Below are 12,428 nucleotides of genomic sequence, written 5' to 3'. Positions count from 1 at the left end.
AACACGTCTGTAGTCGATGCAAAGCCGCTGTGACCCACCTGGCTTAGGGACCAGAGTGACAGGAGAACTCCACTCACTCTGACAGGGCTCAGTCATCTTGTGGTCCAACAGGTAGCCAAGCTCCTTCTGGATGAGAGGAACTTTCACTGGGTTCACACGGTAAGGAGGCAATTTAATTGGCTTTGCGTCTCCAACATCGACATCATGCATCAAAACAGTGGTTCTTCCTGGAGTGGCACGGAACACTTGCGGGTACTCCTGCAGTAATGCCGAAAACTCCTGCCTTTCCTCGGGAGGTAGGTGAGAAAGCTTAGTCTGGAGATCATTCATGATATCAGGACTCTTCCCCAAACTATCACTCAGGCTCATACTGCATGGGAGAGCGTCACTTGCAGACTCGGGTGGAACAACTACAGTGCAGACTGGATTATTTTTGTCCCGCCTGTGATATAACTTTAGCATGTTGATGTGACATAGTTGCTTGTTCTTTCTACGATCTGGTGTGGCGATGACATAGTTGACATTACTGAGTTTCTTCTCCACGAAATAAGGACCACTAAACTTGGCTTGAAGAGGTTGCTCATGAACCGGTAGCAGAATCAAAACCTGATCTCCTGGCTGAAAGTGGCGTAACCTGGACTTCTTATCATACCAAGTTTTCATCTTCTCCTGAGCAGCTCCTAAATTCTCTCTCGCCAGCTGTAAAGCAGTGGACAGCCGTTCTTTGAACTTCATCACATACTCCAGCAGGTTGACGTCATCTTCCTCCGACAGCCAGCATTCCTTGAGTAACTTAAGGCCTCCTCTTACTTCATGGCCAAACAGTAGTTCAAAAGGTGAGAAGCCCAGTGATTCATTTGGAGATTCTCTTGCGGCAAATACAACAAATGGAAGACCTTTATCCCAGTCTTTCTGATGTTCCAAACAGTATTTCTTGAGCATCGATTTGAGTGTTTGATGATATCTCTCCAACGCTTCTTGGGTCTGGGGATGGTAAGCTGAAGACGTGATCTGGGTGATGCCCAACTCTTTCAGAGACTGCTTGAAAACATTTGACATGAAATTACTTCCCCGGTCTGATTGTACCTCCTTGGGCAGACCAAACTTTGTGAAGAACCCTAGCATTTCCTTAACCACGTTCTTTGCTGAGATATTTCTAAGTGGAATGGCTTCAGGATAACGAGTAGCCATATCAATCAGGGTCAACACATAAGAAAATCCTGAAGAAGTCTTAGGAAGAGGGCCCACAATATCCACCAACACACGGGTGAAAGGCGCCTCAAAAGGAGGAATGGGAACTAGAGGTGCAACCTTTTCGGTCTGATTACACTTCCCCACAACTTGACAGGTGTGACAAGACTTACAATACCAGGAAACATCCCTGAAGATACCTGGCCAGTAGAAGTGTTTCAAAATGCGTGCCACAGTCTTCCTCACTCCAAGGTGTCCTGCCAAACTGGAATCATGAGCCACTCTAATGATATCCTGCCTACAAACACGAGGGATGACAACTTGATGTACAACCTCCCATTCACAGTCAGCTGATGCTGTTGGGGGTCTCCACTTCCTCATAAGTACTCCTGACTTTATATAATAACAAGTAGAAGCACCGGCTGACTCTTCCTCACTGCAAGCAGAGTTAGCTAGACCTTTCAACTCAGGGTCAGCAACCTGCAACTCAACCAACTCTTGACGAGACAAATTATCAACACTACGGGATACTGCCTCATCTGGTGAGTGGTCCAAATTAGCAAGAAAAGTGTCAGCTAGGATAACATCATCATCATTATCCTCTAAGTCACCAGTAACTTTAGACTTAGCCCTAGTGACAGCACATGCAGGGAACACATCAGGGACATCACAATCCTGGGTCGCAGTCACTGGCTCACTAGGCAACTGAGGAGCTGGACACACTTGACTTCCACCAATATCATTTCCAAGTAAGAAAGTTACACCTGGCATTGGGAGTGTCTCAACCAACCCAACCATAACGGAACCATTAACAAAACCAGACTCTAAATTCACTCTGCACAGAGGGACAGAGAAGTAATTATTCCCTACACCTTGTAAGATTACAGTTTCATCAGAGGAATTAACATTAGAGCCTAGAACACTGGTCAGCATAAGGGATTGGCAAGCACCTGTGTCACGATATATTTTAACTGATTTCCTGTCATTACTGTCCAGAGGACTGACAAAACCATCAGACAGGAAATTAGCACATGAACTCTTGAGAGTGTCACCCACGTTACTGCTCAAAAGAGGAGCTCCAGCATGAGAATTTAAGTTACCCCTCAAAGCAGGTTCAGTTAACTCAGTTAAAGAATTCTGGGAACTCTCAAGGGTGGACACTAGACCAATTGACTGAATATTTAAAAACTCCTTTTTGTTCACATCACGCTGTCTCCTGAAACATTTCTCCGTAGTATGACCAAGCTTACTACAATAAGTACATTTACTTTTCTGAAATCTAGAGGTGAAGCTGGTATTTACTTCCTGAGAAACATCATCTTTATTCTCTTTCCTGTTACCTGTACTCTGAGTAGAGGCAACGTACTTACTCTCAGCTTTCCCTTTTTCTCTAGAATATCTCTTGTGAGTGAGAACATATTCATCAGCTAAAACTGCAGCATCAGACAAATTATCTATTCTTTTCTCATCAAGATATAGGCTTACATCTTTATTAATAAACCTTTTGAAGTCCTCCAGCAAAATCATCTGCTTAAATTTACCAAAATCATAATCCACATTCTTAGAATTTAACCACTGCTCTAACAGATCTTCTTTGATTTTTGCATACTCAACATGGGATTGCTTACCTTGCTTGTAAGTTGTCCTAAATTTTACTCTATAGGCTTCAGGAACAAGCTCATATTCCTTAAGAATCAAGCTCTTAACTACATCATAATTATCACATTGATCCTGAGGCACAGATGCATAAGTTACTTGAGCTTTACCGGTGAGAACAGTTTGAAGGAGTACTGGCCAATACTTTTTGGGCCAATTAAAACCTGTAGCTAACCTCTCAAACAACTGAAAATACTTTGTTAAATCAGATTCATTAAAAGGAGGGACAAGTTTAACATTTTTAGCCACATCAAAATCATACCACGTTGAGTACACCGCTTCCCGTCCGATCAGCGAAGTTAAGCAACGTTGGGTCTGGTTAGTACTTTGATGGATGACCGCCTGGGAACACCAGATGCTGTTGGCATAACGTTCTCCCTACGTGTCAAGTGGGGTTGGTGAAGGATTAGTGCCCCTCCCTGTAAAACAATTAACTCTGAGCTCTTGGCCACCCCGTTTGGGATACGTGGCGTCTGGCAATGAATGAATAAACGAAAATCATCAGAGCTAGATGATCCAGTTCCACCTTGTTTCATGTGATACTCATGGTCTGCCTGAATCCTAGCTATTTCAATTTGTGCCTGAGCCTGTATCTGTGCCTCCTGAATCCGAGCCTGAGATTCAGCCTCCTTAGCATTTGCTTGAAATTCAGCCTCCTTAACACGAGACTCCGCCTCCTTAGCCTGAGCCTCCTGCAGGGCTAGCTGTAACTTAGGTAATTCAATCTGCGTTCGCTCATTTGGAGGAGTTACATAAAACAAGCTTTCATTAATCATGTCAACAATTTGATCTTTAGAATGATGAGAGCGAACAGCAATTCCCAATTGTTGAGCAACAAGCTTAAGTTCATTCTTTGTTCTGTTTTCTACATAACACACTGTTTGGACATTTGACAAAAAATCTTCGGCTTCATCAAGTGTAGTAATAGTAGACATCATGAATAAATCACAGTCACAAAATATCGAGCAATATCTTTATGATAATATCCTGAATATCCTGATAAGAGGTCGCCAAATTTATGTTACGGAACAGAGAAAACTGTCCCGCAAAGTTCCAGGTTCAAAACAAAAGAGTTAGATAAAATTACAAGTTAAAGTTTAATGCTCAAACTAACAACAAAACATTCAGGACTCATAAGGATAATGTAATGGCAAAAAACAGGTTAAATATATGGTTAACTGCAATAGCCTCTATTAACACGAAATTAGCAAGAGTAAATTTATCTAAGTCAGCCCTGATAAAATGAAAATACACTGGGTAATGCTCAGTTAATGCAAGATAAATTATTACAGATACAAACTATTATTAATGATGGCTGACACTAAGAACCTTACATGAATTACAAAAACTTCACTAGGCCTACAAATTAAACTTATGCTATACAGTACAAGAACAAAATGCAACAACACTTATACTCAAATTACACAGCTGCTAGATGGTTGGAGACTTCCTGAGCACTCAATAATAACTGTACAGGGGAGGACAGAGATGTGAACAAAATGAGGAGCAGATCTAAGTGGCAATTAATGTAGAGACTGAGCTCATTATATAGGGGCCGGCAGAGCTTGATACAACTTGTAAGAAGGACGCGCAAATGAAGCCATGGGGACAAAGAGTTGACAATCCCGCTCTGAACAACAGAAAGAACGACTTACTCTACTATAACGGTAGAAGGGGGGGACTGAGGTAGAACACGCTCGTGATCAAACATGCAGCATACTGTGCGTTATAATTACACAAAGGATGATGAAATCATAGGCTATGTAACAATATATATAAACACAAAACAAAGGGGTAGTATATTGTGGCGTGTGCTGTGAGCCTAATCCAGTTCGAGGGAGTAAATTTACAATATACACGGAAATGAATAATAATAATAATAATAATAATAATAATAATAATAATAATAATGTGTTTATAATGATCAGATTTCTGTACATTTGTTTGTTACCGTAACACAGCAAAAACCGGCGTAAGTAACGCACTTTTTGTTGGAGCAAGAGACCGTTATATTGCTATAACTCCAAGATACAATAATTTCCAGTCTAATCGGGCCATCGGTTCCCGAATTATGACTTATTTCTGAATGAAGATAGGAAGTGACGACATCAAAAGGAGGCCGCCGAAGGCGGTCACCAAGCGAGCAATCATCATCAACATCATTCAGACCTCCTTTCCCACCCTAGGGCAGGGTGAGAAGTAGGAACATCCAGGCAGCCCAAATTTGCACAGGCCAATGGGCCACGCTTCCATTCCCTAACTTTTCAAGCCCCCGGAATCCTGGCTCTATCTGATACACCCAAAACATTCACCACATTCCGTAGCTTCACATAAATGCATCCGACAGTCAATCTGGACGTTGTCACGTTAAAAAAAGGGGTGCCAAATCCCTGATCATGCACTTCTCCTCACAATACTCATTCAGCCAGCTCGATCTCTTGTCAGTTCCTTAGCCTCACCGACTTCCAAACCTATCTTCCTCACACACTCGCCTCCTCCCTCCTTCAAATTCGCTCAGATATACCTTTTTTCACCACTCTTTTTTTCTCCTTTCTTTCCACGTGACCATACCGTCACAGTACACTCTTTGATTCTGGTGTCCACAGACTTCCTCACTCCACATCTTTCACGAATCACGTCATTTCGTGTCCTATCCACTCTCTGTACTCCACATACATTCCTCGACAGTCCCATCTCCACTGCTCTCACTCTTGACTTCTCATTTTCATGCCACACCATAGTCTCACATTCATATGTTAAAGTTGGTACTAACACTCCTTCATGTAAGCCTCGTGCAGCTGCAATACTCAAGCCTGTTCCTTATCAAGGCCTTCATTGCACCAGCTACTTTCCATCCTTGTGTAACTACATTCCACTTCTTTTGCACATTTTCCTCTCTTTTCTACCACTGTACCCCCAAAAAATGGGAGAAATGGAGTTCCCCCGAGCTAAGCCCTGTATTGGACTATATAGCCCTGCTAGGGTTACAGGAGGGAGCTACCCCTCCCGGCACGGCAGTATCACTGTACCCAGGTATTTGAACTCTCTCACCAATTTCAGTCCCTCTCCATTCACTGTAACATTACACTGGGAGTCACCTTCTCTCTCAGTAACCATCACTTTACTCTTTTCTACATTTACTCTTAAGGTACGACGCTCACAAACATCAGCAAAACTCTGCACTAGTCTATCAAGTTCTTGTCCGGTATTTGCAAGTAGTACTGCATCATCAGCATACAACAAATATGAGATATTCCATCCATCACCATTCATTAGCAACGCCATACCTCTCTCCATTGCTCGTTATTTACTTCTCTCATCAGTATAAGTTGAACAACCATGGGGACATCACACAACCTTGTCCCACGTCCACACCGATCGTGAACCATTCACTTAGATGCCCATTTACCCTTACACATGCTTCACTACCATCGTAAAAACTCTTGACGGCACCTAGCAGCTTACCATCTACACCGTACATGTGCAAAACTTTCCGCAATCCTTTTCTGTCTACGTTCTCGTATGCTTTTTCCAGATCCATGAATGCCATAAATGTCATAAAAGACTTTGTATTTCCTTTGTGGTTGAGTTATATATATATTAGACTTGTGGACGAGCAGTTTTTATATCTTGGAGTAGCTTCCCATTTGTCATGTAGTGACAGGAGAGGTAAAGAATAGTATGGGACTATTTTTATTTGTCTTGGAAATATTAACAAGTCTCTCACACAGAGCAAAGTATAGAGTCCCGCTAGCTATCTCTCTGTCTCTCTCTGGCTCCCTCTCTCTCTCTCTCTCTCTCTCTCAAGTTGCTAAGCCCTTTCTTTTTCTGACCTGCCTGTTCTAAGGCTTGTCTCCTTCTGAGCTCTCTTTCCTAAATTCTGGTGTAGCAGGGGTGTGTCACGTGTGTTCCTTGTGAGTGGAAAGTTCTAGCAGCCTGTGTGTGAGTATGTGTGTATGTGTGTGTATGGTCACTAGGTCTTTGTTCACGGTTGGACTGCTGACAACTAACTGCATCATCTCCTTACTGGCTACTTCATAATCTGTCATCAGCTTTTCCTCAGTGTAACTTGCAAGCTCATTTCCTTTTCCCAGGCTCGCATAGGGCTGTCTATCTATCTATTTATCTATCTATCTATTATGATTTGTAATTATAATACATTGCTCGGTCACGCGAAAATGGCGTACCATCGACAGTTAATAGTCCTAACATATTAATACATATTATATACACATTATAATGAACTTATAAGCTAATTAAGTGAAATACGTAATATTGTAAAAGTAACATAATTGTATGAATATTGTATACATATATTATTCATAGTAAATAGTGATTATTCAGTAATATTACATTCTAAACAAGTTATATACATATTTGAATAAATGCATTAAAGTAAATTATTTAACTGTAATACAGTATGTACTTGGGTTATTATAGTGAAATGCATACATGCAAGAATAAAAAATAGTTTAAAATTAAGATTATGGTAAGAGTTATTAATATTTCATTTAAAGATAATGGTACTGGTCTGCCATATATGGGTCATTTTTCTTTGTATTTTTTTTTTTTATATATATAATTAATACTATATACAAAATGTATACACTTCATTCAGGGTGGTTAACTGTGATGTTAACTCTTCCCCCACTAAATAATGACTCCAAATTAGTAAGTCTTTCATGCATTCTGTGCATTGCGAACAGCAGTACTGCAACTACAATGCAGACGATTATAAAGACAGTAGGTGCTGGGCTATACACATAATATGGGTTGAACATACTCAAACTCAAATCTTCCCAGGGCTTCATTGTTTCATTGATCAGCTGCATAGTTTCAAACTTAGGTGAAGTCAGCTTAATACTTGTGCTCATGTTCAAGTTCATATCAGGCAGTGGGTGGAAATGTTTGTGTGTATGATTGAGAATGGCTTAGTGATTGATGGTGGATAAAGTAGACATGGCTGGTGTAAATACCACACAGTAGTCTGGTGCTATGTATAATCCTGATGCTGATGTATGAGATGGTGGTATATCTGGACAGACTATGTAAACTGATGTGTTATGAGGGAAATAAAAAAAACTGTGAGTGTCCAATGCGTTGATGGTGTACAAGTTTATCTGGAGCAAAAGTGAAGTTGCAATGATGATGAATATTGTCATTTCTGATGATAGCCATTTCACAAGGGACTGTATCAGTAGGCTGAAACGTGAAAATGTACGCAGGACAAAGATGAACAGCATGTAAGGATGTGCGGCACTTTCGTTCAATCGTTGACTCACTTGTGAAAGTGACAGTGTCCCGTCTCTTGGAGACCATGATGAGTTCGGTGTCTGTGTTGATGTTGATGATGACCAAAGTGTTGTTATTTCTATAGGGGAAGGGGTGTATTTGGTATACTGTGAACAGGTCTTCAGTGATGAATGGTACATGAACTACCACTGATGTTGGTGTTAGTGTTGCTTCTAAATACGGGTAGTATTGCATAAATTCCCTACTGCGGAACAACGGCTTCAATTTATGTTTATGTATGCCTTGACTAACTATCTGACGTAGCTCATGAACTGGGAGTAAGTCAATTGTGATCTTGCCATCACCAGCATTCGAAATTCCTTGCATAAGTGCCCTGAAACGATCTCTAGTGTTCTCTAATTGTAGTAGAATCGTGTCAATATGTTCTGTGATGATGGAGAAGTGCTGGAAAAGAGTAACGTTTCCCTCTAATTCATTTATTTTATCTACACTCTCGAGAGCTACGTTTTCTGCTTGTTTCAGATTTTTCACAATTGTCTTCATTGCTGAGTTCTGTCCTGTGATGAATTTATCTTGGTATGTTAGTACCTGAGCTATCTTATTAAATTTGTTGTTAATTTCTTTAAGGTCATCCTCTGTAGCCAATCCAAAGATGTTCCCAAGAACTGCGCCGCCCAGGTCGAACAAACCGCGCTTTTGGCGAGTACGTGTGATGTTGTTCCTGTCGCTCAGTACCTCCGTTCCATAAGATGGGAGATCTTGGATCATGACGAGGATAGTTGACTTCGCCTGTTCTAGTTTCCATTTTGCTAACTTCACCATTTCATTCACTTCCTTGGTGGTATGTGCTTGTGAAACATAATTTCCTATCATGAAGTCCAGAGTTCGCATCGGCGTCGCAAGTCTGTCTAGATAAGTAGGTAAGTCATACAAGTAATCTAGACTTATTTCAGTACTCATGACGTCCTTAACGATTGTAGTCGTGGCCGTTGGAGCTATGAGGCATCCTTGTCGTACTATATGTTTGGGGTCTAAGTGCGCATATCCTCTTGCTATGTAGAGGAGAATCCATAGCATAAGTCCCTTCATCGTAACCTACCGAAAAAAAAAAACTATTAATTTCCTATAATGCTGTGGTCGATGATAGTGATGATGTGCGTTACGGTTGATTGTTATTTCATTTATAGAAGGAGTTTAAATCGATATTTAATTCTCGTAAATGATGTACTGTAGATTTGATTGGAACAGTTGCACCTATGTTCGATTGTTTGGTATATGACCTTAATTTCTTTTTGTAATCATTGTTGTGTTCTTGCTTGGTTTCTTGAGGTACGTTCGCCTGTTCGGTTGTATCCGAGGCTGAATAATTATGTGATAATTCCCTTGAAACGTTTTAAATGGTCAATATGAACTTGTTTCTCCTCGCCACTTGAAAGTGACTTAATTAAAACTTTGTTTGCTTTTATGTTAATTACTCTGTATGGGCCCTCAAATTTTGGGGATAATTTATTGTCTCTTGTATGAATGACACCGTAAACAATGTCTCCTAAGCTGATAGGTGAATCTTTTGCCTTCTTGTTAAATGCCTCCGTCATTTCTTCCTTGGAAATCGTTAATTGTTTTTTGACTCTTTTGTGAATGTCCTGGAATTCACGTAAACGGAGTTTAGAGTAATCATCGCAATTGTATATAGGCATGTTGTCACCTTCTAGGAGCTCATATGGTAATTTTTTATCTGTGCCATATATAATGAAATGTGGTGTGTCACTGATGGATTTATTTATAGACCCATTAATTGAGGCTTCTACTCTGGGAATCCAATCATCCCAGCTTGCATAATTTTCACTGAGAATGTGTCGTAGCACATCTAATACCTTTTTATTTTGTCTCTCTACCAACCCATTCGATGCTGGGTGATAGGCCAAAACGTTAACCTTTTTGATGTTGTATTGTTTACATATTTCTTGTAAGATCTCAGAATTAAATTCTCCTCCATTATCACTTATTAGTACCTTTGGGGTAGTAAAGCGACATATCACATTATCTGTTATTGCCTTTGCTACTGTCTCTGCTGTCTTATCTTTAATTGGAGCTAAAATGACATAACGGGAAAAATGATCCGTTGCAACGAATAAGTATAGGTTATTATTGTATGATAATGGCATCTTGAGTAAATCAGCAGCGACAACGTCCCATGGTTGATGTGGTACAGGGTAATTACCCATCGGTGCAGGTGTGATTGGATATCCTTTGTGTTTCGCACATGATTCGCATCTGTCTATATGATTGTTTATATCTTTTCGTAATGAAGGCCAGTAATATAATAGCTGGGCTTGGTTGAATGTCTTATCCTTTCCAGGATGTCCTGCATGTGGGCTGTCGTGTATCAATCGTAATACTTGGGGTATCATGTCATTAGGTACTACCAACTGGTTAGTATTTCTTTGGCGTTTTGGTTGTTTAGAGTTAATTTTGTATAATGTATTATTGACCATTGTGAATTGTTCAAGTGGGACATGCAGTTTGGGTAATTGTATGTCATCTCCACTTTCTAACTTGTATATTACTTTAGACCATATTGGGTCAAGTCTTTGTGCCTTTGCGATATCCTCATGGTTTGGGATATTTCCTTTGAGATCTAACGCCGTGACCTGAATTGTGTTCGGGTTCCTAGATAATGCGTCAGCTACTATGTTCATTTTACCTTATATATAATGAATTTGTACATTGTAGTTTTCAACTGTACATTTCCGTCTTGCTCTCCTCCCAGAAAGGAGTTTTTCTTTAAACATACCTACCAGTGGTTTATGGTCGGTGAATAAGTGGATTTCGTAACCATATACCAAATCTCGAAACTTTTGTAATGCAAAAACCACTGCAAGTGCCTCTAAGTCTGTAGTGCAATAATTTTTCTCTGCACCTCTTGTTTGTCTGCTGGCAAATGCAATTGGTTGATTCTTTCCTCTTTTATCTTCCTGCATCAGTACAGCCCCTAATCCTTTAACTGATGCGTCTGTACAAATAAGAAATGATTTTGTGTAATCCGGATATGCTAAACAAGGTGCATTTGTTAGTTTAATTTTTAGATTGTTAAATGCCCTTTTTTGTTCTTCCCATTGGAATACAGCATCTTTTTTGAGTAGTTGGAATAGAGGAAAGGCTATATGAGAGAACTGTGGTACGAATGACCTATAGTACCCAGCCAGACCTAAAAATTGTCTAACTTCGTCAGTCGTAGTGGGTTCAGGAAAATCTCTCACTGCCTGTATTTTGTCATCAGTGGTGTGAATACCATCAGAACTTAATTTGTGGCCTAAGAAATTTATTTCCTTAAAGCAAAATTTGCATTTAGAAAGTTTAATTTTTAATCCAGCATCACTAAGCTTTTGTAAGAGTAAGTCTAATTTCCTGAGATGATCCTTAATATTCTTCGTTGCGATTATAATATCGTCAAGATAAACAAATATTCCATGTCCTAAAATTCCGGACAATACGTAATTCATAAGACGCTGGAATGTGCCTGGGGCTGTCCTCAGTCCCATTGGCATTCTTGTATATTGATAATGGCCTCTGTTTGTTGAAAAGGCAGTGTATTTACGTGACTCCTTAGATACCGGAATCTGATAGTAGCCGTTTAGGAGATCGATGGTCGAGAATATATTATTCTCAGGACCAATATTCTGTAGAACATCGCTTAGCAATGGCATGGGAAATCTGTCTGGTATTGTGTGATTATTTAGTTTATGGTAATCTACTACCGCACGCATTTCTCCATTTCGTTTGGGCACGAAGAATGGGGGGGCATTCCACGGGGAGACTGAAGGCTCAATAATTCCAAGTTTTAACATTTCATCGACATACTGATTTGCAAGTGTACGTTGGGAGTGTGGTATGTGGTAAGCTGGTACGAAAATTGGTGGTGTTTCTGGGTGCACATTAATCATGTGATTAATCAAGTTAGTACACCCTAATTGTTCTCCGGGCAATGCTACGGTGTCCCTGTGTGTTTCCAGCAGGGTTAACAAATCATTTTCTTCATCAAATTCACCTGAGTGAATTAAATTCTCTTTTATGCTTTCTCTATCCATAGATTTTATCTCACTTGTTACTCCAGCTATAACTATTTCCTTCACAGGGGCGGGACATTTTTCAATATTAACTATGCAAGTTCCCTCTTTCAACTGAACTTCCCCATTCATGTGATTAATTATGAATATCTGAGTTTGCCCTTCGTCGTTTGTATGACATAATGCGTTTTCTACTGACAATCCCTTTACTTTACATAATTCTTCTAAGACAAGAACAGTACTATTTCGTAATTTGCTCTT

General features: G+C 40.1%; 1 pseudogene; it reads left to right on the top strand.

Annotated features, from left to right (window-relative positions):
* Window positions 1-3,096: 3,096 nt before the first annotated feature.
* On the top strand, window positions 3,097-3,214 carry LOC145399111 (5S ribosomal RNA; annotated as a pseudogene).
* Window positions 3,215-12,428: the final 9,214 nt, after the last annotated feature.

This window comes from Coenobita brevimanus, chromosome 5 (genome assembly GCF_032717465.1).
Source record: "Coenobita brevimanus isolate Jiangsu-jjx chromosome 5, ASM3271746v2, whole genome shotgun sequence".
NCBI classification, from domain to species: Eukaryota; Metazoa; Arthropoda; class Malacostraca; order Decapoda; family Coenobitidae; genus Coenobita; species Coenobita brevimanus.
The sequence above is the reverse complement of the archived record's forward strand: the minus strand, read 5'-3'. Positions and strand labels throughout refer to the sequence as shown.